This window comes from Cebus imitator, unplaced genomic scaffold (assembly GCF_001604975.1).
Source record: "Cebus imitator isolate Cc_AM_T3 unplaced genomic scaffold, Cebus_imitator-1.0 Scaffold653, whole genome shotgun sequence".
Taxonomy (NCBI): Eukaryota; Metazoa; Chordata; class Mammalia; order Primates; family Cebidae; genus Cebus; species Cebus imitator.
In genome coordinates this window covers 150,920-166,344 of record NW_016107968.1, presented here as the reverse complement: position 1 = coordinate 166,344, position 15,425 = coordinate 150,920, and positions in this window count along the sequence as shown.

Here is a 15,425-nt window from a genome sequence, read left to right as displayed (position 1 = left end):
GCACCCAACATGAGAGTATCCAGATTTATAAAACAACTTCTTAGAGATCTACAAAGAGACTGAGATAGTGACACAGTGATAGTGGAAGACTTCAATACCCCCAGCAGTGTTGACCAGATCATCAAGGCAGCAATGTAATTCAGGGCCTAAACTTAATGTTTGACCAAATGCACCTAAAATATATCTATAGAATACTCCACTCAACAACAACAAAATTATGCTTTTCTTAACTGCATGTAGAATATACTCTAAGATCAACCACACATTTGGCTATGAAACAGCAGATTCTAGTGAGTTGCAGAGAAAAGGGAATGCTTATACACTGCTGGTGGGAATGCAAATTAGTTCAGTCACTGTGGAAAGCAGTATGGAGATTTCTCAAAAACTTAAAACAACTACCATTCAACCCAGGAATCTAATTACTGGGTATATACCCAAAAGAATATGAATTATTGCACCAAAAAGAAACATACACTTGTATGTTCTTTGCAGCACCATTCACAATAGCAAAGATATGAAGCCAGTCAAATACCCATCAACAGCATATGAGATAAAGGATATGTGGCACATATACACCATTAAATACTATCCAGCTATAAAAAATAATGAAATTATGTCATTGACAGGAACATGAATTCTACTGGAGGCCATTATCCCAAGAGTATTTTTAAAAAAACAAAAAATAAAATACTGCATGTTCTCACTTATAAGTGGAAGCTTAAACTTGAGTACACATGAATGCAAAGTGGAAAACAGTAGACACTGTCTTACTTGTGGATGAAGGGTGGAAGGACAGTGGGAGGAGGGTGAGGGTATAGAGTACTTATAGGGTACGATACTCATTATCTGAGTAAAAAAATCAATTGTGTTTTAAACCCCAGAGACAGTTTGCCCACATACAAACCTACACATGGAACAATTGAACCTAGAATAAAAGTTGAAAGAGAACAAAATATTTTATTCCATTTTTGTTTTATGTTTTAATTGTATTATTTCTTCTTGTATTTTATTTATCAAGTGACTTAACCTGTTATAATTTCTAACCTGAAAATTAGGAAAATTTTTTACCTACCTCAAAATTCTTATTTTGAATATAAAGCATGTAAATTTATATCTCAGAATTTTTATAACTTCTTATTTGTATTTGGTTGTGTCCAGAAACCTTACTATAAACTTTGCAAAGTGAAATTTGACCCTGTGTGTTTGTCTGTTAGCATTGCTATAAAGAAACATCTGATTTCAAACTATGGTACAAAGCCACTGTAACCAAAACAGCATGGTACTGGTACCAAAACAGAGATATAGACAAATAGAACAGAACAGAGGCCTCAGAAATAATGCCACACATCTGCAACCATCTGATCTTTGACAAACTTGACAAAACTAAGCAATAGGAAAAGGATTCCCTATTTAACAAATGGTATTGGGAAAACTGGCTAGCCATATGCAGAAAGCTGGATCCCTTCCTTACACCTTATACAAAAATTAACTCCAGATGGATTAAAGATCTAAACAAAAGACCTAACACCATAAAAACCCTGGAAGAAAAACTAAGCAATACCATTAAGGACATAGGTATGGGCAAGGACTTTGTGACTAAAACACCAAAAGCAATGGCAACAAAAGCCAAAATAGACAAATCAGATCTAATTAAATGTAAGAGCTTCTGCACAGCAAAAGAAACTATCATTAGAGTGAACTGGCAACCAACAGAATGGGAAAAAGTTTGTAATCTACCCATCTGACATAGGGCTAATATCCAGAATCTACAAAGAACTTAAACAAATTTACAAGAAAAAAACAACCCCATCAAAAAGTGGTGAAGGATATGCACAGACGCTTTTCAAAAGAAGACATTTATGCAGCCAACAAACATATGAAAAAAAGCTTACCATCACTGGTCACTAGAGAAATGCAATTCAAAACCACATTGAGATACCATCTCATACCAGTTAGAATGACAATCAGTAAAAAATCAGGAGACAACAGATGCTGGAGAAGATGTGGAGAAATAGGAAGGTTTTTACACTGTTGGTGGGTGTGTAAATTAATTCAACAATTGTGGAAGACACTGTGGCAATTCCTCAAGGATCTAGAACTAGAAATACCATTTGACCCAGCAATCCCATTACTGGGTATATACCCAAAGGTTTCTAAATCATTCTGTTATCAAGACACATGCACACGTATGCTTATTGTGACACTGTTCACAATAGCAAAGACTTGGAACCAACCCAAATGCCCATCAATGATAGACTGGATAAAGAAAAGATGGCACATATACGCCATGGAAGACTATGCAGACATAAAAAAAAGGATGAATTCATGTCCTTTGCAGGAACATGGATAAAGCTGGAAACCATCATTCTCAGCAAACTGACCGAAGAACAGAAAACCAAACACTGCATGTTCTCACTCATAAATGGGTGTTAAACAACAAGAACACATGGACACAGGGAAGGGAACATCACACACTGGGGCCTGCCTGAGGGTAGAGGACTAGGGGAGTTATAGCAGGGGGTGGGGGCATAAGGGAGGGATAGCATTAGGAGAAATACCTAATATAGATGAGGAGGGGGATGGATGCAGCAAACCACCATGGCACATGTATACCTATGTAACAAACCTGCACGTTCTGTATATGTACCCCAGAAGTAAAAGTATACTTTTAAAAAAGCGGGGGGAAAGAAACATCTGAGATTGTGTAATTTATAAAGAAAAGAGGTTTATTTGGCTCACAGTTCTGCAGACTGTACAAGAGCATGGTGACACAATCTGCTTCTTGTGTGGGCCTCAGGAAGTTTTCATTTATGCCAGAAAGTGAAGGGGAAGCATGTATATTACATGGTGAGGGATGGAGTACGAAAGAGAAGAGGTAGGTTCCAGGCTTCTTAAACAACCAGTTCTCACATGATCCCAGAGTGAGAACTCACTCATTGCCATGAAGAAGGCACCAAGCCATTAATAAAGAATCCACCCCCATGACACAAACACCCCCCATGAGTCCCCACTTCCAACAATGGAGGTCAAATTGCAGCATAAGATTTGGAGGAGACAAACATCCAAACAATATCATTTTGTCCTGGCCCTGGAAATCTCATGTTCTTCTCACATTGCAAAATAGAATCATGCCTTCCCAATAGTCTCCAAAAGTTTTAACTCATTTCAGCATTAACTCAATCAAAAGTCCAAAATACACAGTCACATTGGAGTCTCAAGGCATGTTCCTTCCACCTATGAGACTCTAAAATCAAAACCATGTTGTTTAGTTTCAAGAAACCAACAATGTTAGTACAGGGAGTGGGTAAATATTCCCATTCCAAAAATGTAAAATTGTTCAAAAGAAAGGGGCAACTGTCCTCACACAAGTCTGAACCCCAGCAGGACTGTCATTAAATTTTGAAGCTCTAAGATAATCTTCTTTTATCTAGGGCACACTAGCGTGAAGGCTGGGCTCCCAAGGCCTTGGGTAGGTCTCATTCTGTGGCTTTGCATGGTGTTGCCCCTATGGCTGCAATGAACTTGCCCAGGATCACACAACCAGTTAGTGCTAAACAAAGATTTGAATCCATGCAATCTTGATCACTGTATTATAGTGGCTAAAAATCTATATTTCTGACTTTAAAATAAAAAGACTGGAGCTTGATTTCTGGCTGTACCAATTAACTCTTGATCCAACTTTAAATAAGTCACTTAAAATTCTTAATCCTCAGGATTTTTTTTTACATGTAGAATGAAAATAATAAAATTATCTGCCTGATAAGATTATTCTTGTGAGGGTTTAATGAGATAATACATGTAAAGGATTTAGCACAGTGCTTGGTGTGTTATACATATTTAACAGATGTGTCTTAGTCAATTCAGGCTGCCATAGCAAAATACTTTGGACTTGGTGGTTTAAATAAGAGAAATTTATTTTTTCACAGTTCTAGAGGGTGGGAAGCTGAAGATTAAGGTAGCAATATGGTTGATTTCTTGTGTGGGCTCTCTTCATGGCTTGTAGAAGGCTACTCTTTACTCTTAGGCTACATAGCAGGAAGAGCAAGATAGAGCAAACTCTCTAGTGTTTCATCTTATAAGGGCGCTCACTAACACCATCATAAAGATCCCATTGTCATGAATTCATCTAAACCTAATTATGCCCCAGAAGCTCCATCTCCAAATATCATCACATTGAGGGTTAAGGTCTCAACATATACATTTTGGGAGAACACAATTTGGTGCATAGCAAATATTATTTATTTATATTAATGTTTTTGTTTCTCTGAAGTTTTTAAATCAAACAGATTTGTATTTGAATCCTGGCCCCACCACTTACCAAACTTGTGACATCAGTTAATTTACTTAGTGACTCTGAGCCTCAATTTTATCATCTGTAAAATGGAATTGTTAGAAGTTACTTCCTCATAGAATTATCGTATGGATGAAATGAGATAACACATGTAAAACATATGTAAAATACCAAGTTTTTATCCACCGTTTTTTCTCAGTGTAAATAATTTTTTGTAGATACATTTGGTCAAAGAATGAAATGTAACACAGTGATAAAGAGTCTTTGACGTAATAAAAATCTGGGTTGGAGTCCCAGGATCTCCCATTTGCTAATTGTGTCAACTTACACAAATGACTTATTCTCTCTAAACCATAATTCCTAATCTAGAAAATAGGAAAGATTGCATTTACCTGAACAGCATTATTTGCAGGATTATGTAAGATAAACCATAAAAAGTTCCTGGCTCATGGTAGACACTCAATTAATATTACTTATCATTATTCAAAGACATCATTCCACCCTTTTGAAAACTCAAATTTCTAGTCAAAAATTCTGGACAAAGGCTCATTTTTTTCCCAAAATTCTATGTCAAAAACTAGTTCAAAATTCTCATTGAAAATTTTCTTCTAGAGACTGAGACAATAGCTTTCAAAGTATTTAGTTCACAGCCCTATCCTACTGGCAAAAGGAAGTTCTCATTTTAAAACTTTCTATTTTTAAGGCAATGAGAGTAGGGAAGTTACTCTATATTTTGGACCTAAATTGTGGAATGAGTCCTCAATGAATATTTTTTAACTGACTACCCACATTCATTTTTAAAGTAGTGAAAGGAGCCAAGGGTGTGAAGAATGTGGTGCTCTTAAAAAAAAGATATACAAATCTTATTAAAATAGTCATAAATTTTGTGGTATTAATAAAACCCTGAGCCTGAAATGAAAAATTGATTCGAATAAATGGATTTCTTTAATTTCTTAAAGATGTTATTATGATTGCATTATTACATGTATCATCCGTATTTATTATTGAAAATATACAACATACAAATAAACAAAAACAAGTTCCTTGCCCAATAGCTTGCCCCTATCAGCAGTTTAGTATATGTACTTTCAGACATTATATGTAGGCACATATGTGTTTATGATGACTAAATAAATACATATATATAAACAAAATGGGATATATTATTTATGGTTCTATTTTATTTTTTCACTTATATCTAGAATGTCTTATAATACTTTTAAGCATCTTTAAAGCTTACTTTTATAAAATTACTTTTCAATGCAATTTTTTTTCTTTTTTTATTGCATTTTAGGTTTTGGGGTACAAGTGATGAACATGCAAGATTGTTGCATAGGCACATACATGGCAGTGTGATGTCCTGCCTTCCTCCCCATCACCTATATCTGGCATTTCTCCCCATGCTATTTCTCCCCAACTCCCCATCCCCCAACTGACCGCAGTGTGTGATGCTCCCCTCCCTGTGCCCATGTTTTCTCATTGTTCAGCACCCACCTATGAGTGAGAACATGCGGTATTTGATTTGCTGTTCTTGTGTCAGTTTGCTGAGAATGATGGTTTCCGGGTTCATCCATGTCCCTACAAAGGACACGAACTCATCGTTTTTGATAGCTGCATAGTATTCCATCGTGTATATGTGCCACATTTTCCCTGTCCAGTCTATCATCGATGGGCATTTGGGTTGGTTCCAGGTCTTTGCTATTGTAAACAGTGCTGCAATGAACATTCGTGTGCATCTGTCCTTATGGTGAAACAATGCAACTTTTTTTAATGCAGCATTTTAATGTGGAGTATTCCCTTCCTAATGCCTGCATATGTCAAATATTCTTGCATCAACTGTAATATCTGCAATCAGCCAATTATGCTACTTAACTAGGGTGCCACTATAGAGCTGATTTTGATTAAACTAAAAATCTAAATATTGAGATAGTATGACTACCCTAAGTTTAAGTGATCTTTATGCTGCCCTTGGCAATCCTAAAATAACTTTCAAAGGTAAGCATAAAGAAATGAAATTTGCTTTGCCCCTTCAGCAGGGAATGACTCAGTTAAACATCTTTTTCATCAGTAGTCATGTTGGAGGTGCTCATTATAATTTTCTGCTCTGGAATAAGACTTCACTTTGAAATAGCTAGAATTTGCACTTCTGTGGGGATGGAGGCAAGGAGAAGCCTGAGCTTCTGAAATGTCTGAAGTGCTGAGTGACAACCATGTAACTGCCCAGAGACCTAGGCTCTTGTGGAGGGGTAATACCTGTACTGACGTGATTCGGGGTTCTGGGCATGCTGGCTATTATTGCCTAGATCTTTGCTAGAGAAATATTCCCAAAATCACAGACTGTCTTTCTTTGTATGACATACTTCAAATGTCTTCCAATTCAAAAGAATTCTAGAGAAGATCCAAGGCTTCTGGAATCTATTAACTTCCACAGTCCATAAGTTTGTGGTGCTTTCATGGTTGCTAAACTTCAAAGAGCTTAATGCATGTAATTGATTGATATCATATTTGAAGATGCTTCAAGTTCTTCCAGATTAGAAAAAGACACATTCTTATTTCTTCCCCTGTGGTATGGAGCTGGGCTATTAAAAACAGAAAAAATTGGGAGAATTTTCCAGTGACAGACCTTCATTTTATTATATTTGAGAGGTTTCTAAATTTGGGGTTCTTAATTACCATGCCGGAATAAAGAGTATTTGTTTTCTTTTGCTGGTTTCATAAAATCTATAAAAGATTGTCTGCTTAGCTTACACACTGCTCTTTTAGGGCTTCTGTGCCTCACTGTTTTTATATATAATATTCTTTTTTTTCTGAACACTAGAGTAGTAGAGACTACAAAAAAAATCAGCTGCATATTAATTTATTTATGCCTTACTGAAAAGTTTGTTTTATTTTATCTCACACACACCACCCCTCCTTACCAGTAATAAAAGAAGAAAAGAATTATTTTCTGGGTAGATATCAAACATCAGGCATTACATTCAGCAATGCTTATATGTTTCCCAGATGTCAGCTAATGTTACTTTGTGTTTTGAGATTTACATAAATCTGGCACAAACTCTCTAGCCCACATTGTGGAGAATTTCAATGTTTTCCCTATGATTTATGAATCCTCAGGAAATTATGATCTCATAATTACATCTGGTTTTGAGTTCATGCTTCCACTAATCTATGTCACAGTTTTTGACTTTTTTGTCTGACACCCTCTCAGCCAGGGAACTCTGTTCCTTTTCCTTAATTTTATCACAAACTGTTCATACAAGCAATATGTAGCAGAGAGAGCACTGTACTTGCAGTTTGGAACCAATGAGAGATTTTATGCTGACACAAAATGTGCAATTTAGAACTGAATTTTAGGCATGGTTCTTCTTGCAAGTCTTTTGGCCATACTGCCATGTGGAATTTCTTGATGCTCATTTTCTTTGATATCCTCCAACATGCTTCCAGATTGTATAGGCCTTGCTCCCTCAAGGCTATCCTTATAACTCCCTTCTCCCTGTTTGCCAGACTCCTGCAGTGTTACTTTCCCCAAATATAATTCTTCTCATTCTATTATACAAAGCAATTTAGTCCCCTTTCCCTTTATTCATTGTATTAGACTGCTCTGGCTGCTATAACAAAATGCCATAGAATGGATGGCTTATAAAACATTCATTTATTTCTGTCTGGAGGTCTGAAGTCCAAGATCAAGGTGCTGGCATGATTGATTTTCTCGAGGCCTTTCTCCTTAGTTTGCTGACAGCCTCTTTCTCACCGTATCTTCAGTGGATTTTCTCTGTGCACATGCTCCTGATGTCTCTTTCTCTTCTAATAATGACACCAGTCTCATTCAATTAAGGCCTCCCTCATGACTTTATTTAACCCTACTTACCCACTTGAAAGCCCTGTCTCAAAATAGAATTGCTTTGTCAGTTAGGTATTAAAATATATAAATACAATTTATTCCATAACACTAATTTTAAGGCCTACCATTTTGTATTTAAAGTCACATTAATGTACTCTGCAAAACATAGCTTTATATATGCTGGGGGTCAACCATTCAGAAGCACAGATTAGTAGATGCTTTGAGATTTCAATTTCTTCATTCTCTCTCTCTCTCTCCCTCTCTCTCATTCTCTCTTTCCCTCTCTCTCCCCCCACTCTGGATATAGTATAATAGGCTGAGTAATGGCCACCAAAAGATACCAATCCTTAAAGTCACTGAGAAGCCTGAAAAAATCCAGATCACAGGACAAGGATTTAACATTATCTAAAGCTGAAACAAATTTAGACAGCAGAGTGAAATATAAAAGTAGAAGAAGCAGCGGCAAGAGTCCTTTAGGCACTCCCGGCCCCCAAGGAAGCCCAGGGAACCTATTTCTGACTTTGTCTCACAGGAGTCCTTGGGGAGGGCTGCCAGTGGAATTGGGAAAAGGCGACAGAGAGAAGGAAACTTCCAACTGAACTTTGTAATAATTTTGACTGAGCACAAATTTTCCAGGCAGAATCTGGGGGTATGGGGGCAAACAGGAAGTGCAGATAGGAGCCTAGAAGCTGTGACCAGGAGGGACATAACCTGAAATCTCTGCTTGCTTTCTTGTGGGTAAGTTCATAGCCCGAGGCAAGTTCCCAGCTTTGCTCACCAGCTGCCTGGGTATAAATTCAGTGGTGTTCGGGGAGCACGGTGGGAGTGAGACTGGCCTTGCTGGCTACGTGCGAGCTGGGTGGTCTGTCACTACCACCTTTACCCCACTTCCCTGGTGACCTGTATGACGCAGCAGAGGTAGCCATAATCCCCCGGGGAAAGGTAACTCCATTGGCCTGAGAAATACACTGCCATCCCCCACAGTGGCCACAGCAAGATCCTCTCAAGAAGAATCTGAGGTCAGGCACACCTATCCCTGCCCCCACCTAATGGTCTTTTTCTATTCACCCTGGTAGCCAAAGACAAAAGACAATCTCTTGGTAGCTCTATGGCTCTACCCACTGCCTGAGTACTTATTCAGGTCTCCCTAAGGCGAGTTTGTATCTGCCCTATGCTACCTCAGCTGATGTTCTCTTGAAAGTGCCATCTCCTGGCTACAGGCAACCATTTCAAACCATTGCAGCAACTCATAAAAGAGCAACCCTGCCACAATAAATAAGAAAACAACAGCTAACTCCACTGCTTGTGACTTCCTGGTTAACCAGAGGTCCTGAATCTGTCTGTCCATGTGACAACTTTACTGCCAGCACAAACAGCATTCAAGAAAACCAGCACATTAAATAGAACTACAAGGCCCCACACACAGTCTACCTCACTCCCATTACATCCAGTGGAGCAGATGCTGGTATCCACAGCTGAGATATCTGAAGATGGATCACATCACAGGACTCTTTGCAGACACTCCTCAGTATCAGCCCAGAGCCCAGTAGCTTTGCTGGATGGTTAGATCCAGGAGAGAAATAAGGATCACTGCAGTCCTGCTCTTAGGAAACCCCATCTCTAGGGGAAGGGAGAGAGCACCACATCAAGAAAGCACCCCTGTGAATAAAGAATCTAAATAGCAGCTCTTGATCCCCAGATGTTTCCTCTGACATAGTCTACCCAAATTAGAAGGAACCAGAATCACAATTCTGTTAATGTGACAAAACAAGGTTATTTAACACCACCAAAAGATCATACTAGTTCACCAGCAATGGATCCAAGTCAAGAAGTCTCTGAATGATCAGAAAAAGAATTCAGAAGATCGATCTTTAAACTACTTAAGGAGGCAACAGAGAAAGGTAAATACCAACTTAAATTATTTTTAAATGTTACAGAATATAAATGAAAAAATCTTTAGAGAAATAGCATAAATGAAAAACAATTACAACCTCTGATGATGAAGGACACATATAGAGAAATGCAAAATACGCTGGAATATCTCAACAATAGAATTGAACAAGTAGAAGAAAGAACTTCAGAGCTCAAAGAAGACTTCTGAATGAATCCAATTTTAAAAAGACCAAAAGAATAATTTTTAAAAAATGAACAAATCCTCCAAGAAGGTTGGGATTATGTTAAATGACCAAACCTAAGAATAATTGGTGTCCCTGAGGAAGAAGAGAAATCTAAATGTTTGAAAAATATTTGAGGGAATAATTGAGGAAATTGTTCCTGGCTGTGTTAGAAGTGTAGAAAGCCAAATAAGAATCTCAAAGAACGCCTTGTAAATTTGTCACAAAAAGATCATCACCTAGGCACATAGTCATCAGGTTATCCAAAGTCAAGAAAGAATCTTAAAAGCTGTGAGGCAAATGCATTAGATAACCTATTTTTAAAAATCAGATTAACATTGGAGTTCTCTGCAGAAACTCTATAAACTAGAAAGGATTGGGAGTCCTATCTTTATTTTTAAATTATTTATTTTACATTCATTTATTTATTTTTTTAGCAGAGTCTTTGTTGCCCAAACTGGAGTGTAGTGACATCATCTTGGCTCACTGCATCTTCCACTTCCTGAGTTCAAGCGATTCTCATGCCTTCATCTCCAGAGTAGCTGGGAGTGGAAGCACGCACCACCACACCTGGCTGATTCTTGTATTTGTTAGTAGAGACATGTTTTTGACATGTTGGCCAGGCTGTTCTCAAGTTTCTGCCCTCAAGTGATCCCCCTGCCTCAGCCTCCCAAAGTGGTGGGATTACAGGCATGAGCCACCATGCCTCATCTGGGGTCCTATCTTTAACCTCCTTAAACTAAACAATTATCAGCCAAGATTTTTCTATCCAGTGAAAGTAAGCTTCATAAACAAAGGAAATATACAGTCTTTTTAGACAAACAAATACTGAGAGAATTTACCACTACCAAGCCAGCACTACAAGAACTGATAAAAGGAGCTCTAAGTCTTGAATCAAAGCTTTGAAATACAGCAAAACAGAATGTTCTTAGAGCATAAATCTCACAGGACCTATAAAATAATACCACAGTTTAAAAAAATAAACAAGGTTTTCAGGTAACAAATAGAAAGATGAATAGAATAGTTCCTCACTTCTCAAAACTAATGCTGAATGTAAATGGCCTAAATGCTCCACTTAAAATATACATAATAATATAGGTAAAAATTTACCAACTAAGTATCTGCTGTCTTCAAGAGACTCACAGGACACATAAGGACACATATAACCCTAAAGTGGTCGAAAAAGATATTCCATGAAAATAGACACCAAAAGTGAGTGGAGAGTAGTTATTCTTACACCAGACAAAACAGATTTTAAAGCAACAACAGTTTAAAAAGACAAAGAGAGACATTATATAATGATAAAATAGCTAGTCCAACAGGAAAATATCACAGTTCTAAATATATATGCACCAAACACTGGGACTCCCAAATTTATAAAACAATAACTACTAGACCTAGGAAATGAGATAGATGGCAACACAAAGATAGTGGGAGACTTCAATATTCCGCTGATAGCACTCGACAAGTCATCAAGACAGAAAGTCAAAAAAGAAACCAAAGACTTAAACTGTGCCCTAGAACAAATGGACTTAACAGATATTTACATAGCATTCTACACAATAACTGCAGAATGTACATTCTATTCATCAGCACATGGGACATTCTTCAAGATAGAACATATGATAGGCCACAAAACAAATCACACCAAATTTAAGAAAATCAAAATTATAGCAAGTACTCTCTCAGATCACAGTGGAATAAAATTGGAAATCAACTCTAAAAGGAACCCTCAAAATCATGTAAACAGATGGAAATTAAGTAACCTGCTCCTGAAGAATCATTGGGTCAACAATGGAATCAAGATGAAAATTAAAAATTATTTGAACTGAATGATGATAGTGACACAACATATCAAAACCTCAGGGATACAGCAAAAGCAGTGCTAAGAGGAGAGTTCATAGCATCAACGCTTAAATCAAAAAGTCTGAAGAGCATAAATAGATAATCTAAGGTTACACCTCAAGGAACTAGAGGAAGAAGAACAAACCAAATCCAAAGTTAGCAGAAGAAAGAAATAACGAAGATCAGAGCAGAACTAAATAAAATTGAAACAAACAACAACAAAAAAAGATAAATAAAACAAAAAGCCTGTTCTTTGAAAAGGTAAAGGTAAACAAAATTGATAGACCATTAACAGGAATAACTAAGAAAAGAAGAAAGTAAATCCAAATAAACTCAATTAGAAACAAAAAAGGAGGTTTTACAACTGATACCACAGAAATACAAAAGATAATTCAAGGCGACTATTAACAACTTTATGCACACAAACTAGAGAACCTAGAGGAAATGAATAAATTCCTGGAAATATACAACTCTCCTAGGTTAAACCAAAAAGAAATAGAAACTCTGAAGAAACCAATAACAAGCAGTGAGAGTGTAATGCCAATTAAAAAAAAAATTGCTAACACCAAAAAAAGTCCAGGACAAGATAGATTCACAGCTGAATTCTATCAGACATTAAAAAATTGGTACTGGCCAGGTGCAGTGGCTCACACCTGTAATCCCAGCACTTTGGGAGGCCAAGGTTCGTGGACCACCTGAGGTCAGGATTCGAGACCAGCCTGACCAACATGGTGAAACTCCATCTCTACTAAAAATACAAAAATTAGCTGGGTGTGGTGGTGCACACATGTAATCCCAGCTACTCAGTGAGGTTGAGGCAGGAGAATTGCTTGAACCTAGGAGGCAGAAGATGCAGTGAGCTGAGATCACACCATTGCACTCCAGCCTGGGCAATAAGAGTGAAACTCTGTCTCAAAAAAAAAAAAAAAAAAAAGGTACCAATCCTGTTGACACCATTCCAAAGAGAGTAAGAGGTAATCCTCCCTAAATTATTCTGTGAAGCCTGTATCACCCTAATACCAAAACCAGGAAAAGACATAAAAAAGAAAACTACAGGCCAATATCCCTGATGAACATAGGTGCAAAAATTCTTGATAAAATACTATACTAGCTAACTGAATCCAACAGCATATTAAAAAGATAATCCACCATGATCAAGTGGGTTTCATGCCAGGGATGCAGGGATGCAGGGATGGTTTAACACATACAAGTCAATAAGTTTGAAGCACCACATAAAGAAAATTTAAAGCAAATATCATATGATTATCTCAATAGATGCAGGAAAGGCATTTGACAAAAATCCAGCATCCCTTTATGATTAAGACCCTCAGCAAAATCTGCATTGAAGGAACATACCTTAAGGTAATAAAAGCCATCTATGGCAAACCCACAGCCAAAATACTGAATAGGGAAAAGTTAAAAGCATTCCCAATGACAACTAGAACAAGACAAGGATGACCACTTTCACCACTTCCATTCAACATAGTACTGGAAGTCCTAGCCAAAGCAATTAGAGAAGAGAAAAAAATAAAAGACATCCAAATCAGCAAAGAGGAAATCAATCTGTCACTGTTCACTGATGATATGATTGTATACCTAAAAAGCTCTAAAGGCTCATCCAAAAAGCTCCTATAATTGATCAAGTGAATTCAGTATAGTTTCAGGATACAAAATTAATGTAGAAAAATCAGTAGCCCTGCTATACACCAACAGCTACCAAACTGAGACTTAAATTAAGAGCTCCATCTCTTTTATGATGGCTGCAAAGAATATAATAAAATACTTAAAAATATATCTAACTTAAAAATATATCTAACTAAGGAGGTGAAAGACCTCTAAAAGATAAACTGCAAATCCCTGCTGGAAGAAATTATAGATGACACAAACAAAAGAAACACATCCCATGATCATGAATGGGCAGAATCAATATTATGAAAATGGCTATACTGCCAAAAGCAACTACAAATTTAATGCAATTCCCATCAAAATAGCATCATCATTCTTCACAGAACTAGAAAAATCAATCCTAAAATTCATGTGGAACTCAAATAGAGCCCATGTAGCCAAGGCAAAACTAAGCAAAAAGAACAAATCTAAAGACATTGCATTACCAGACTTCAAAATATACTACAAGGCTATAGTCACTGAAACAGCATGGCAGTGGCATAAAAATAGGCACACAGATCAATGGAACAGAATACAGAACTCAGAAATAAAGTCAAATACTTACAGTCAACTTATTGTTGACAAACCAAACAAGAGCATAAAACAGGAAATGACACACTATTTAACAAATGGTGGTGGAATAATTGGCAACCCACATGTAGAAGAATGAAATTAGACCCTCATCTCTTACTTTATACAAAAATCAAGTTGGATCAAAAAGTTAAATCTAAGACTTAAAGCCATAAAAATTCTAGATGATAACATCATAAAATCCCTTCTAGACATCGGCTAAGGCAAAGACTTCATGACCAAATCCCAAAAGCAAATTCAACAGAAACAAAATAAATCGATAGAAATTAGTTAAACCAAAAAATTCTGCACAGCAAAAGAAATAATCAGCAGAGTAAGCAGACAACCTGTAGCGTGGGAGAAAATCTTTGCAAACTATGCATCCAACAAAGAAGTAATATCCAGAATCTACAAGGAACTCAAACTAATAAGCAAGAAAAAAACAATTCTCAAAAGAAGATATACAAATGGCCACCAAACATATGAAAAAATTATCAACATCACTAATTATCAGGGAAATGTAAATTAATACCACAATGTGATAACGCCTTACTCCCGCAGGAGTGGCTATAATTTAAAAAGTCAAGAAGTAATAGATGTTGGCATGGATGAGGTGAAAGGGAACACTTTTACATTGCTGGTGGTAATATATACTAGTACAACCACTAACGGAAAACAGTGCGGAGATTTCTTAAAGAACTAAAAGTGGATATACCATTTGTTCCAGTGATCCCACTCTTGGATATTTACCCAGAGGAAAAGAAGTCATGATACAAAATAGACACTTGCACATGCATATTTATAACAGCACAATTCACAGTTGCAAAAGTATGCAACCAGCCCAAATACCCATTAGTCAACAAGTGAATAAAGCAAATGTGGCATATATACACCATGGAATACTACTCAGTCATAAAAAGAAATGAGCTGGACGATCCAAGATGGCCGCTTAGGAACAGCTCAGGATTGCAGCTCCCAGTGAAAGTGCAGAGGGTGAGTGGACGCCGCGTTTTTATTGCCCACAGACTAGGAAATTCCCGGGCGGAGGAGCTCCACGGTCGCCAGCGCGGCTGTTTCGGCCAGCGCGGCTGTGCCGGCC